At 52.1% G+C, this 14,845-nt stretch overlaps 1 protein-coding gene across 2 annotated transcripts in view; it reads right to left on the bottom strand.

Moving 5' to 3' along the window:
* The window catches only part of TNFRSF8 (TNF receptor superfamily member 8), a 53,786-nt gene extending 52,821 nt beyond the window's left edge, over window positions 1-965 (bottom strand). For both annotated transcript variants that reach the window (XM_043573780.1, XM_043573781.1), the window contains exon 1: window positions 864-965. The gene's annotated coding sequence lies outside the window, so the exon portion shown is untranslated. The remainder of the gene's footprint in view (window positions 1-863) is intronic.
* Between the last annotated feature and the right edge of the window lie 13,880 nt (window positions 966-14,845).

Here is a 14,845-nt window from a genome sequence, read left to right as displayed (position 1 = left end):
CGCACAAAACAAAACAAACACCAGAGAGCTCACAAACCACATTCACTCACCCTAATAAGAAATTAACAATGAAAGTGCTCATTGGAAGAATCTCCTGGAAGCACTTGTGGTCGCAGGCAAAGAACACAGCTCCTGGTGTCAGACCACAGCTCAAACTCCACATCTGCCACTTACGAGACTTCTGTAACTTTGCAAAGGTCCTAACCTCCTAAGCCTGGGTTTCCTCACTGTAAAGCAGGGATGAGAAAAGAACCTTCGGGGTGCCTGGCTGGCTCAGTCTGTAGAGCATGCAACCCTTGATCTCAGGGTCATGAGTTTGAGCCCCACCTTGGGCAGACAGATCACTTAAAAAAAGAAAAACAGGCGCGCCTGGGTGGCGCAGTCGGTTAAGCATCCAACTTCGGCTCAGGTCATGATCTCAGGGTTCATGGGTTCCAGCCCCACGTCCAGGCTCTATGCTGACACCTCGGAGCCTGGAGCCTGCTTCGAATTGTGTCTCGTCTCTCTCTGCCCCTCCCCTGCTCATGCACTCTCTCTCTCTCTCTCTCTCAAATATAAACAAACATTTTAAAAAAATTAAAATGAAAAGAAAAACAAAATCTTCTAGGAGTCTTGTGAAGATTGTACTCAATAAATGCGAGTCCCTCCCTTGAGGAAACGGGTTAACTAAGTCTCTCTGAAAACGGATGCAAAACATCATGGCTGACAACAACTCACAAATCCAGAGGGGTAAAGCGAGGCACCAGGGGGCCAACCCGGAGTCCAGGCAGCAAATCTTGATGCTCCCTACCTTCTCTGCCACCCCCCACCCCCGGTGACCCCTCCCAAGAAGTTGCCCCTGGAGGCGAGAACACAGCCCTTACCTCGAGCACAGCTCACACAGGCCGTGCAGCGGCCGTCCCTGTTCAGGTAGTAGTCGGGCTCACACTGCTTCCTGCAGTCAGGTGACCCCTGGGGGCACGGCAGCCCTGGGGAAAGAAGCAGAGAAGCTCCAGGCCAGGCCGCCAGGGCAGAGGCCTCACCTCCCCACCGGTTACCGCTCCTCCCTAAAGCCACCGCCAGTTCCACCCCTTAGCGCCCAAACATGTCAGTCCGCCGCTGGCGTTACAGACGGAAGCGCTGGCGCAGAGGAGGGCCGACCTGCCCCAGGGTCCCCTGGCAGCTGGGAGAAGCCCTGGGCCTGGGGTTCCACCTCACGGGCACTGTTAAGTTCAACCTGTCAGGGTTGTTGAGCGGGTTACAGGGGTTGTGAAAATAAACGTGTGCTTAGCACACAGCAAGTGCCGGAGGGGCACTGGCGGCTGTCTTCCTGGGCAGGAGGCCTGCTTCACTGCAGGAACCGGGGAGCCATTAAGTCCCGAGACGCTGCGGAGCCTAAGCCAGCCTGAGACGCTCGCGGATCAGCGAGCAGTGCCAAACCGTTCCCTGCTCCCACTACACAGGGATGCGACACGAATCGCGTTGACACCGACGGCCTGGGGCAAAGCGGGCAGGGCGCCTTCCCCTGCCCTGCGGGCTCTCCCTCCAGTCACGTACTGACAGGCCACCCGCCCACCGCTCGATTCCAAGATGGCCACATGACGCAGGTAGGCCAATCAGAATATCTCATCGCTCACGATGGGCACATGACCCAGGTAAGCCAATCAGATGCCTCAGCCCTCAGGATGGGCACATGACCCAGATAAGCCAATCAGAATACTTCATCCTTCAGACGGGCACATGACCCAAACAGGCCAATCAGAGTACATCTTCCTCACCATTCTAATTGCTTCTTAGACACATGACCCATGCCAGCCAATGAGCCCCATCTCTGAGAGTTTCACAAAAGCTCCTGGGAAATAGCCCTTCTCTTTACTTTCAGACTTCTGGTGCAAAGGGCGGTTTAAGTTCAGCATTGCCAGGTCGTGGCAGGTGCAGGATGGGCAGGGTGCCTGAGAACGAGATGATCCAAAGGTGAGAAGTCCAGAGACAGAGAGAAATGGACTGCTGAGGACATTCTCAGTGAATTTATGGTGCCATGGACTTCTCTGTTACTGAGCCATTTATTTCTCTTTTGTCTTGTTTGTGCCTGAATAAGTTAGGTCTGAGTGGTTACAGACTAAAGTTAAACCATGGGGTCTCAGTATTTCTCGTGCCCCCTAGTCGTTCTGGGGAAACCTGGGACACTGCTCAGGATTGTGTTTCTGAGTGCATAAAATAAAATACAAAGGATTACAAAGGAACCTAGCTATGTGAGAATGCAGTTATCAGAACATTAAAATAATTTAAGATCTAGCCATATATGTGATTCTTTATAAACTCATTAATGTCTAATAAGTATGGTTTCATAGTACCGATGAACATAAATATTTCATAACAACGGTAGCAACTCTAATATAATTGCAGTATGTCATGAGAATGTCTGATTTCTACTGATGGAAAAACTGCAGGTACTATGATATTATCAGTATGTTTTGTTATCTTGATTCATAATGGAAGGAATTCATACAGGACATTTTAGTTAGAGGCTGATGAAAAATGAGTGACCTCGTTCAGTTCAGGGCCCTCCTGAAATATACCCATGGGCACTAGGGAATCCATGGACCCCAAGGCAAACCCCTGCTCTAGAACAGCATGCAAGAACCTCTGGAAAAATACTAGCTTGATGGCTAACACCCTCTAGCTCAGAAAACTTCAGTAGTTGCCCAGTGGTCTTTCAGAGAGGTAAATCTGGTCCCATCCTCCCTTGCCTAAAACTTTCAAATCCTTCTCATTCCCAGGATAGAGGCCTAGGTCCTTACTGGGTTAGGAGGTTCTGCCCGCCTACACCCCCCCCTACTGTCTAATCTCTAGCCACACTGGCATCTCCATGTCCCCCAAAGGGGCCATGCTCCCTTCAGCCCCCAGGGCCTTTGCACAAGCTTGCCCTTTGCCAGGAATATTCCTCTTACCTTTTCCCTGGTAAACTCCTGCTCAGCCTTCACATCATTGTCAACGTATCGCTTTGTCAGTAACTGGGCCAGGGCCACTGTTATAAACTATCAGAGACCCATGTACCTCTCCCTCCTCCACCTAACTCTGCTGTAATCTATTTAATCTAGATGTGTGATCGCATTTATTTGTGGGACAAATTGTCTCAGGGTCTGAATTCCTCACATGAATGTCAGCTCCTCGAGGCTGAATCTTTCCCTTTCAGCGCAGCAATGATTCCCATCTCACAGGGCCTGGCACATTTCTGACCAATACGTGCTCTGACCACCTAATCAATATGGAACTAGCCTCGCATTCTTTGTCTCCGACTCCTGCTCTGGCGTTACTGTACACGACTCAGTTCACGGGCTCTATGCTGCAGCCAACACTGTGCCGCTTGGGCTTTTCTCTAGCACCCCACCCCCTGTGTCCTGCAATGTTGTTATGGGTCGAATGCTGTTATTGGTTGAGATATGCTGAAGCCCTAACCCCCAGCATCTCAGAATATGATTTTTTTAATGTTTATTTTTGCGAGAAAGAGAGTGAGTGGGGGAGGGGCAGAGAGAGAGGGAGACAGAGGATCCGAAGTGGGCTCTGTGCTGACCGACAGCAGAAAGCCCGATGCGGGGGCTCGAAGTCACAACCCATGAGATCATGACCTGAGCCCAAGCTGGATGCTCAACGGACGGAGCCACCCAGGCGCCCCCAGAATGCGATCTTGTTTGAAGACAGCATACTAACAAAGGTAATTAAATTAAAAGGCAATCATTGGGGTGGGCCATGATCTGCAATGACTGGGATCCTTATAAAAAGGGAGACTGGGAATCTGGACATGAAATACACATGCACACAGGAACACAGCCGGGTAAAGACTGGAGGCATGATGTCAGCAGCCAGGAACTACCAGAAGCTGAGAGAGAGGTGAGACCCTTCCCCAGAGCCTTCAGAGGGAGCATGGCCCTACCAGCACATTGATCTTGGACGTCTAGACTCCACAACTGTGAGGCAATAAATTTCTGTTGTGTTGACCACTCAGTTTGTGGTATTTGGTTAATGACAGCCCTAGAGAACAAATACAAATGTGCTTTGCCCAGGCTGAGGCACCTGCCCATCTGCATTTCCACCCACTGGGAACTGTGTATACAGCCAGCTCAGGATGAAATACCATCCCCTGGTGGAATTTTCCTGATCCCCATCCAGATCCCCTCTCTGGATCTCTTTAAAATCACCTCTCAGCACCAGGGGCTGTTTGGGGTGAACTTTAGAAACCCCCTGCTGCAGGAAATCGGTTCAAGGATTTGAAGCAGACCTGAGTGACTAATCCAGTGGCAGGATTATATTTTCAGTCAATTCACCTTTATTGACTACCACCTTTGTGGTAGGCACTGACTTAGAGATAGAAGAAGGTGAGGTCCCTGCTCCTGTGGAGCTTACCCTCTAGCCTGGGGAAGAGAGGCAAGCAAGTGCAGAAAGAAATTAGCAAGTCGGGGGGCGCCTGGGTGGCTCAGTCGGTTGAGCGGCCGACTTCAGCTCAGGTCATGATCTCGTGGTCCATGAGTTCGAGCCCCACGTCGGGCTCTGTGCTGACAGCTCAGAGCCTGGAGCCTGTTTCAGATTCTGTGTCTCCCTCTCTCTGACCCTCCCCCGTTCATGCTCTGTCTCTGTCTCAAAAATAAACGTTAAAAAAAAATTTTTTTTTAAAAAAAGAAAAAGAAATTAGCAAGTTGGCTTCCAGTGTGGATACAAACTTTGAGGAAAATAAAGCAGGAACCAAGAGAGAGGGCAGAGGGAGAGGGGTGAGAGCTCCAGAGAGTGGGATCAGGGAGGCTGGAAGCAGGCAGCTGCACAGAGAGCTGTAGGGAGAGCACTCGAGGCAGAGGGAACTGCAGTGCAAAGGCCCTGAGGCAGGAACAAGCATGGCTTGTGCCAAGAACAGAAAGGCCATGGGGGGGGGGGGGGGCGGGGGGGTCTGGAATAGGCGGAGCCAAAGAATTACAACTGTTGATTCATTTCTATTTTCTTCTTTTCCCGTTTTCCACATTGATCTTCTGTAGTGAATAGCACTTTCTTCCTTTCTTTTTTTTTTTTTAAGTTTATTCATTTTTTTGAGAGAGAAAGCACAAGCAGGGGAGGGGCAGAGAGAAGGAGAGACAGAATCCCAAGCAGGCTCTGTGCCATCAGCATAGAGCCCAACGCGGGGCTCAAACCCATGAACTGTGAGATCATGACCCGAGCCACAATCAAGAGTCAGACACTTAACTGACTGAGCCACCAAGCTGCCCCTGGATATCACTTTCATAATCAGAAACAAAAATGGTTGAGGGGCGCCTGGGTGGCTCAGTCAGTGAAGCGTCAGACTCGATTTTGGCTCAGGTTATGATCTCACAGTTTCTGTGATCAAACTCCACATCAGGCTCCATGCGCAGAGCCTGCTTGGGATTCTCCCTCTCTCTGTCTCAAAATACATAAATAAATAAACAGAAAGAAAAAGAAAGAAAGAAAGAAAGAAAGAAAGAAAGAAAGAAAGAAAGAAAGAAAGAAAGAAAGAAAGAAAGAAAAGCAAGAAAAGGAAGGAAGGAAGGAAGGAAGGAAGGAAGGAAGGAAAGAAGGAAGCAAGAAAGGGAGAAAAAAGGTTGAGAAAGGCTCCAAAGCTGTGGTGGTGATGCCAGAATTGGTCCCCACGTATCCCCTTTCCCTGATCTGCCTCCAGCCACATCCCCTCTGGCTCAGGGCCCGTCGCTGACTCCAGATATTCTCAAAGTTTGTGCTAACATTCTCACACCGCCTCTCACCTCTGGCTCAGCATCAGGCAACCTGCCCCAGCTGCTCTCGTGCCAAAAACTCCCACACTGAAAACTGCTCCATGCTGAGTCTGGGCCACCAGCTCCTCCAGCCTGCCCTCCCGGGCTTCCCCTGCACACCCCAGGCTTGGGCTGCAGCCAAATGTAAACTTCCCCATTCTTCAGCAGCCCATCCTACTCCCCTCCAGACCTTTGCACATTCTGTGCCTCTGCCCAGAGCACACCCCGTCCCTGCCTTGGCCTGGCCTATCCCTGCTCATCTCTAGGACTCCTTTAGATGCCACCTCTTCCAGGAAGACCCCCTGAATGTTCTGATCAGGTCAGGTGCCCCGGGAGTGAGTTCCCATGGCTCCCAGCAACACCATCCCAGGTTCCTTTTTTTTAATGTTTTTTTAAATTTTTATTTATTTTTGAGAGAGAGAGAGAGAGAGAGAGGCAGAGAATCCCAAGCAGGCTCCATGCTGTTAGTGCAGAGCCTGACACAGGACATGAACTCATGAATAGTGAGATCATGCCCTGAGCCAAAATCAAGAGTGGGACACTTAACTAACTGAGCCACCCAGGCACCCCATCACCATCCCGGGTTCTAACAGCCTGCTGCAGTAGACACATTTTGCAAGGGCTTACCACCCCACAGGCCACCCTTCTCAGAGAACTGCCCCCGGCCCACCTCTCCCCTGAGCTGTCATCTAGAGCAGTCCTGGCCTGGGGGGACCAGAGCAGAGGTGGACATCCGGACTTATCTGCACCATCAGACCCTTCCTTCTTGGGATCTGGAATTGGGGCTGAAAGATGTTTGCCAAGCGTCCCTTCAGGTGACTGAGGGAGAACAGACCAGGGAGGGGACTAAAGGCCAGCCAAGCTCGGCCAAGGGCCAGAGGGCCAGGGAGGCCTCCTCCCACTCCCCGCTGCTCACAGCCCTCGGAGAGACCCTCTGCTCCTGGGACAAGATGGGATATACTTGCCAGGCCCCAAGCAAGCCATGCTCTCTGCCTAACACCAGGCCTGGCTTCCCTTGTACCCCCACACCTGGGCGGGACTCGTACGTCTGCAGGGGAGATCCCTTCCTCTGGGAAGGGAGTCCGGGCACCAAGGGCAGATTGATCCAGGAAGTAGGGTCTAGAATAGGAAGGGGTTTGTAGCCCCCACATGGGGTCTTTGCTGATAGACTCTGCTGTCTCCTTCACTGATCTGCTCTGTCTTGGGGGTCAACACCAGCTAAGGGGGAAGAGCTCAGGTGTCTGAGTTAGCCGGCCACACTGGAGCCCCCGCTGGCTCCTTACTAGCATGTGACTGTAGGCAAATCTCTGAACCTCATCAAGTCCAAGTTTCCTCTCTGGGCTTCCTATCAGGGTTTTGGGGAGCTAATGTAGGTAAAGGGCTAGCCCTGTGGCTGGCATAGACACACTCCATCATCGGTAATGTTGTCCTGGTTATGAAGCAGTGAGTGAGCTCCCCGTCACTGGGGGTGTGTAAGCAGAGGGCTGGGGATCAGCTGTCAAGGATGCTACAAAGAGCATTTACAGACTGGGCAAGAGGAGAGATTCAGTGACATCTAAATTTCTCAATTTCAAAAGGCCTCCCAGTTTCCTCCCTCCAGCAACTCACCCCCGGCCAACCTTGCCACACAGCTGAGCTGAGCGCTGATTGCAGAGGGCGGGCGAAATGTCAGAAATTTCCCCCAGAGACCGAGGAAGGGGTTTTTGTGGGTTTTTCTTTTTTCCTCTTGCTTGCCGGAAGCACAGAGTCAATAAAACTCCAGCAAAATGCCCCGCCCACCACACCTCGGCATAGGTGCTCACCTACCCCCAGTCGCTGGGCCATGGAGAGGGAACATAGGGGGAGGGGAGTCCCCTTCTTCACAAGTCACAGCATCGAAGTGGAGGGAGCCGGGGACCCAGACATCACTCTGCCTCCACCCACTTCACCAGCAAGGCAGGGGTGAGGGCAGCTGGAGGGCATGGGAAGGAAGTGTCTTTCTTCCTACAGCTGGAATCATGGATCCTATGGAAAGTCACAGAGCCCTGTGGGCCACCCTGACTGCAGTTGTCCCGGGGAGAAGCAGCGTGTGAGCGGCCACACAGCACTGGGCCGGTGAGGGAAGGCTTCATGGAGGAAGGGGTGCCAGGACTGCAGCAGGGGGAGGGGGAGGGGGCGGTGCAACAGGTGCAGACAGAAGACCCAGAGACTTGAAAGCACACAGTGCGTTCAGAGGACACCAAGCACGGCAGTTCTGGTAGAAAAGCCAAAGGAAAGAGGCCGGAAAGGGGACAAGTGACATCACGACAACAACAAGGAGCAATAAACAATTGTCAGGGGGACAAAAAGCAGAGCAGATGAAAGGGGGGTGGGAGGAGCAGCGTGGCTCTGTGGCCTGATTGTGTGTCCCCCCCCCCCCCCCCGCCAGATCCATGCGTTGAAGGCCTTATTCGGAGAGAGAGAGTCTTTAGGAGGTCATCAAGGTTAAATGAGGTCAGAAGTGGGGGCGCCCAATCGGTTAAGCGTCTGCCTTAAGGGTCGGGTCACAATCCTGCGGTTCACAGTTCGAGCCCCGCTTCAGGCTCTCTGCTGTCAGCATGGAGCCCGCTTCGGATCCTCTGTCCCCCCTTTCTCTGCCCCTCCTCTGCTCACACCCTCTCTTTCTTTCAAAAATAAATGAACACTAAAAAACAAAAGAAAAAATGAGATCATAATGGCAGAGCCCTGATCTGATAGGATTGGCGGCCTTATAAGGAAAGAAGAAAGATAGATCTCTCCTCTCTCTCTCTCTCTCTCTCTCTGTCCTCCAGCCATGACAAGGGGGGCTGTCTGCAAGCCAAGAAGAAGAGGAGGCTTCTCACCAGAAACCAAACCTTGCTGGAAACCTGGCCTTGGACTTTCTAACCTCCAGAACAGTGAGGAAACACCTGTCTGTTGTTGAAGCCCCCCCGGTCTGTGATGTTCTGTTCTGGCCGCCAGAGCGGACTGAGGTAGACGGGGACATGGATGGGGGGGGGGGGGGGTGGAAGAAGGACTGGGGAAGGGGGTGAAGGAAACAGAAGGGGGAGGGGTGGGCAGGTAAGAGAGCGGCGAAGGGATGGGGGGGATGGGCAGGTATATGTCTGGGGGTGGGGCTGGCCAGTTAGGCACTGGAGTCCCAAGATCTAGCACAGGCACCCACCTGATACACGCACCTCAAAACCCATACTAAACCACAACATAAAAGTGAGAAAATCCAATAAAGGTCTATTTCTTTTCCCCACCGTGACTACTCTGAATCATTTTTGGAAAACCAAAATATCAAATTCTTTCCCCAAATGCTTTTCACGGTCCTTTGGTGGCGCAGGGCTCGGCCTGTCCTCACGGTGGAGAAAAGAGGCTGCGTGCAGGTTTCCGGACGGACGGACTGAGGTTCCCGCCTGGCTCGGGCCACTTACCCTCGGTGACTTTGTGCATCGTGGCCTGTTGCCACCCTCCAGACAGCAATGCTGGGAGGCTTAGAGGATGGGCAGGTGGCCCCCCACCCATCCTGAAGGTCACTCACCCCCACTGCCAGTGGCCTGTGGGCCTCCGAGCATGAGGCAGTTCTCGTGAACCAGGCACGTACAGCCCTCACAGCCTCCGCTGCCAGAACTCATATCTTTCCCCCTCAAGACTCTGCCACCAGAGGTCAGAGACCACGGTTCAGCTCTATCTCACACCCCGCCCCACGAAGGCCCCTGGATGTGCCTTGGGAACTTGCGATAACAACCACAGCACCTGGCGGTGCCTCCCGACCCTGTTCTGCTGGCTCGAGTCTTTGGGCCTAAGCATCACCCGAAGAGTGGGGATGGGCAGGCTGATGATCTACTCAGAGCCTATCACTGTGCTGAGGGAGGGTGAGCCTTCCAGAAATGTGCGCTGAGCAGGGAGCCTGGTTCCAGAGAGATCTACAGTTCAGGGGGCCCGGGGGATAAACACACATTCTGGGCTGAAAAACATGAGGACCACAAAGGGCTTCTAGGCCCAGAAATGAGGGGCGGCCAGGGGGTGTCGAGAGCCCAGGCTCTGGGGTCACAGAACCCTGGGCTCCAGCCCCGGCCAGCTCCACCATTCCCCCAGCTCTGTGACCTTGGGCCAGTTACCTTATCTTATAGCACCCCTAACAGCCTCGTCTGCAAAGTAGGAATGATAAAGGATGCTTGTGGGGATCTTATGAGGTCATGCAATGCATGTGAAGGTCTCAGGCCAGTGCATGTATTGTATAAGTTCATAAGGGGCACTAAAAACAAAAACTCAGAGGGCTGGCCTTCAGGAACCTATAGCCAACAGGGCAATCTGGGCTCCCATCTTGCCACTCGCCAATTCCCCCTGGAATTTTATAACTTGAGGACAAAAATCCCCCCTTGTCCCCAGCACCCCCGCTCACCCACGGGGCAGCAGTAACAGCACCTACCGGCAGTTTTGTCGTGATGGTGGCCAGGGTCTCCAGCATAGCCGTCCCTCGGAACTCGATCCTGGAGGACGGGATAAATTGGTGAGACCGGGCCGGTCCCAGACACGCATCCTCTCTCCTGCCCCTCAGGTCCCAGGAGGCCTGGTCTCCACTCATCGTCAAGGCCAGGCCTGAGACACAGCCTCAAGTTTTAGAAGGCAATCGGGACAGAAATAACCGATTTCACATCTGCCTCAAATGCACCCCAGCTGGGGGGGGGGGGGGGCGCGGGTGATGGCAACTCCAGCCTTCCATAACTCAGCCCCGAACCCGGGGTCTCCCCTGACTCGCTCTTCTCATGCTCACATTCAACCCAGCAGCAAACTCTCTCCCTCTCTCTCTCTCTCTCTCTCTCTCTCTCTCTCTCTGCCTCTTTGGACCAATGTCCTCACCTCCTCCACCTGGTCCCAGTCCCCATCCTCTCTCCCCAGCATTAATTAATTCAGTTGCCTCCTACCTGGCCTCTGGCATGGACCCAGCAATACAGATTTCTAGGAAATTTGTTTTTTGAAGTCTCACACGCTTACACAGAAACGTGCACAGACCTCAGATGCATACCCACTGAATTTTTACAGTGTGAACACGTCTTGCAGTCAGCACCCAGATCAAGCCACAGGACATGGGCAACACCCCAGCACCCTCCCTCAGGCCTCTCCCATGCACTACACACAAAAGGTGCCCGCTAACCCAGCTCCTACGCCATTGATTTGTTTGGTCACCTTTGGAGCTTGACGTAGGATAGAATCATTTCTGTTCTCTTGCAACTGGCTTCTTCAACTCAACATCATATTGTGAGACTCACCCACATTGTTGCAGATGGCGGCCATTCATTCAGGTTCATTGCTTTGTAGTACTACATCGCGTGAACATGCACAATGTACTGCTCCATTCTACTCTTGATGGCCCTTGGGGTTGTTTCCACTTTTGATTGTTATGAATAATTCCACTAGGAGCATTCCTATACATATATCTTGGTGCACAAATGTATGCATTTCTATTGGATATATACGTAGGGGGCAGAATTGCTGGGTTGTAATGTATGCTCAGCCTTGATAGACTCTTCATACGGTTTTCCAAACTGGACCGACACTTCACTATAGTTTAGAAGTGTTGCAGTCACTCTACATTCTTGTCAACATTTGGTATTACCGTTGGGCTACCGGGGTGGCTTGGTCGGTTAAGCGTCCGACTCTTGATTTCGGCTCAGGTCATATCTCGAGGTTCTTGAGTTCGAGCCCCACATGGGGCTCTGCACTGACAGTGTGGAGCTTACTTGGGATTCTCTCTCCTTCACTCTGCCCCTCTCCCCTCACACTCTCTCTCTCTCTCCTCTCAAAAATAAATTAACATTAAAAAATTAGATTGTCTGACCTTTCTCACTGATGGGTGGGAAATCTTTATATACTCTGGATACAGGCCCTTTGGTATTGGGAAATATCTTCTCCCAATTCTATGGCTTGCCTTTTCAGTTTCTTAAGGGAGAGTTTTGATGAACAAAAGTTCTTAGTTTTGTTTTTTGATCTTTTTAAGATTTTTATTTTTAAGTAATCTCTACACCCAGGGCACTGGGTGGCTCAGTGGGTTAAGCATCTGACTTCGGCTCAGGTCATGATCTCATGGTTCATGAATTCGAGCCCCACATCAGGCTCTCTGCTGTCAGTGCAGAACCTGCTTTGGATCCTCTGTCTCCTCTCTCTCTGCCCCTCCCCTGCTCATGCGTGCTCTCTCTCTCTCTCTCTCTCTCTCTCTCTCTCTCCCCAAAATAAATAAACATTAAAAAAATTTTAAGTAATCTCTACACCCAGAGTGGGGCTCAAACTCACAACTCTGAGATCGAGTCACCGCCCCCAGAAGTTCTTAGTTTTAATGAGGAGCAATTTATCAGTCTTTTCTTTCACGGTTAATGTCCTATGTAAGAAATACTTGCCAGCCCGCTGTCATACAGATGCTCTCCCACATTATCCACTAGATGCTGTCGTTTAACCTGCCATAGGTAGGTTTCATTTTGGCGCATGGTGTGAAGTAGAGGTCAAGACTCGCTTTTTTCTGGAACATGCATTTTTAACAAGTTCCCCATAGGTTTCCAGGGCTCTTTGAAAGTTAAGCCCCTTTGTTAGAGGGGGCTCAAGAGAGGAAATTCTCTGCTGACATCCTGGGGGAGGAACTTTGTCCTGGTTGAATGAGAGCAGAGCAGAAACCAGGTTTCTAGACTTCGGGAAGGGAGGCGGGAGGGAGAGGGGAGAGGGAAGGAGGGAGCTGTGTCCCACCTCTGTATCTGCAGCCTCCCAGATGGTGCCTGCCATCTGGCCTGATGGATGAGGATGAAAGGGCTTTCTTGGATTGGGGCGGCGGGGGGAGCAGAAGCCACAGGGGGAGAGGCCTGGCTGGCCTCAGGGCTTCCCTACTCTCTTCTCCAGACAAGGGAACAGTGAAAACTAAGAAATATTTCCTTTGTGGTCAGAGAGCAGGAGGAGGCCAGCGTGGCAGGACAGTGGACACACGGAGCATCGATTACATTTTCCTTGTTTCTTTTTTTTGCACATCTGAAACGTCACCAGGTACATGGGAAATAACAAATATAACGTGACGTTTGTGCAACACTAGTCACATGGCACTTGTGTGCCTCCTTTCTCATTTAATCCAGAGCCCCAGGCCTTGAGGACCCTCTCTTCACCCACCCACACCCAGCCTCCTCCCTCCAGCAGGATCCCATTCTTCTCAAGGAGAGTGGGGAGCTCCTGGGAGCCTCTCTAGGAAGAGAGACCTGCCAGGACAACCCCGGTCTGACCCACAGCATTTCACCCAGTGAGCCTGGAAGCCTACAGGTGGGGTGGAGTCGGGTGCGAGGGTTCAGGCCTGCTAGGCCTGCTGAGTGTGGGGAAAATTCTGGGTCTCTGGCCTGGGTTTTCCCCTCCTGGCTTCCTGCTCATCTCATTGATAACTATGGACTCTGGAGGAGATGTAGGTCCAGCCCCTGCTCTGTTTCCAGGGTCTGGGGGGGACAGCTGATGGGAGCCTGAATTCTTCTTCTTCACTTCCTGCCAATCCTGGGTCAGTGGAAGGGAATAGGGAACCCATGGTATTGCATATCACTGCCCCCCTACTCCCAGTCACCCATCATCACCCCATGTTACAGATGGGGACACTGCAGCTCAGAGAGGTGCAGTCACCCACCCGAGGTCACACAGCAACTAAACGCACAGATGATATTTGAGCTTCACCATATCCCCAGTTCTCTTCCCCTCTCTGGCCCACAGGCTGCCCATCTATAAAAGAAAAACAGTCTATTGTGCTGAGAAGGATATCCTGCCACATTCGTGGTCTTTCTAACAAAACTCCATAATCTGAATCAAATCATGAGGATACATCAGATAAACCCAAACTGAGGGACTTTCTATAAAACAACTGGCCTGGACTCTTTGCATGAAAGACAAAGAAGAGTTGTGGAATGTTCCAGAATAGGGAGACTAATGAGACATGGTGGCTGAATGCAATGTCTGCATTGGATTCTGAATCTGGGTGGGGCTATGAAAGAGAATATTGAGATTGCTGATGACATTTGAATACGTACTTTGTATCTGATTCTGTCCTATCAGTGTTGAAAGCCTGAATCTTATAACCTGTTTATCTAAGAGGTGTCCTTGTTGTAGAAGAACCTGCTGAAATATTTAGGGGTAAAAATTCAAAATGTCTGCAACTAACTTGCTATGGTTTAGCAAAAGAAAATGGAAATAGGAAGAAGGAGGAGGAGGCGAAGGAGAAGGAGAGGAAGAGGAAAAGGAAGGAGAAGAGGAGGAGGAGGAGGAGGAGGAGGAGCAGGAGGAGGAGGAGGAGCAGGAGCATACATCGTCAGAGAGAAATAAAGCAATTGTACAAAACCACACGTGTCAATAATAGGTGCCCGGGAAACAGACGGCAACAATTTTCAGCGATAAACCTGTGTAAATCCATGGCTGCCGCCGCCAGGGGGCGCTGCCCTCTCGCGGTCCACAAGGTCGGTGGGACCTCAGCCAGGATGCGGTGAGAGAAGTCGAGGTCGTGGTGGCGGGGTTCCCTTGGGGGGCTTACGGGGAAAGGGGCATAGGCGGAGCCCAGGTAGGGGCACAGCTCAGGGCCAGCCCCCAGCATCCACCGCAGATGCCCCAGGCAGCTGTGGCTGGCCGTCTCTGGCAGAGACACTAGGGGAATTTTCTTGCCTATGATGTCATGACTCTGCAAGTGCCCAGAAAATGGGGCCAGTGCGGTGCACACGTGTGGTAGAAGTAACAGCAGTAATTGAATCCAGCAGCCCTTGTGAGACCCTCCTACCGTGAAAACTAGTCTCAGAGAGGAGAACGAGCTGCCCAAGGCGGCACCTTGTGGCAGGGCAGGATCTGGGTCCAGGTCAGCTGACTCCAGACCACTCCGTGAGTACATCCAGTGCCCACGGAGCACCAGAGAGCCGACGGGGCCCCCAAACAGCCTCTAGGAGCTGTCTCTCCGGTAGGGGAGACAACCGCACCTTCCCAGGGTATACCCAGCTCATAAACTAGAGAGAGCTGGCATCTGGGGTCCTGGGCTTCACCTCGGCGACACTGTGATCTCCCAAAGCTTGCACAGCCCTCACCTCTGGGCCTGCTCGTCACTCTCCTCCTCCCGCCAT

This window comes from Prionailurus bengalensis, chromosome C1, assembly GCF_016509475.1.
Source record: "Prionailurus bengalensis isolate Pbe53 chromosome C1, Fcat_Pben_1.1_paternal_pri, whole genome shotgun sequence".
NCBI classification, from domain to species: Eukaryota; Metazoa; Chordata; class Mammalia; order Carnivora; family Felidae; genus Prionailurus; species Prionailurus bengalensis.
Note: the sequence above shows the minus strand (reverse complement) of the source record. Positions and strands in the feature narration are given on the sequence as shown.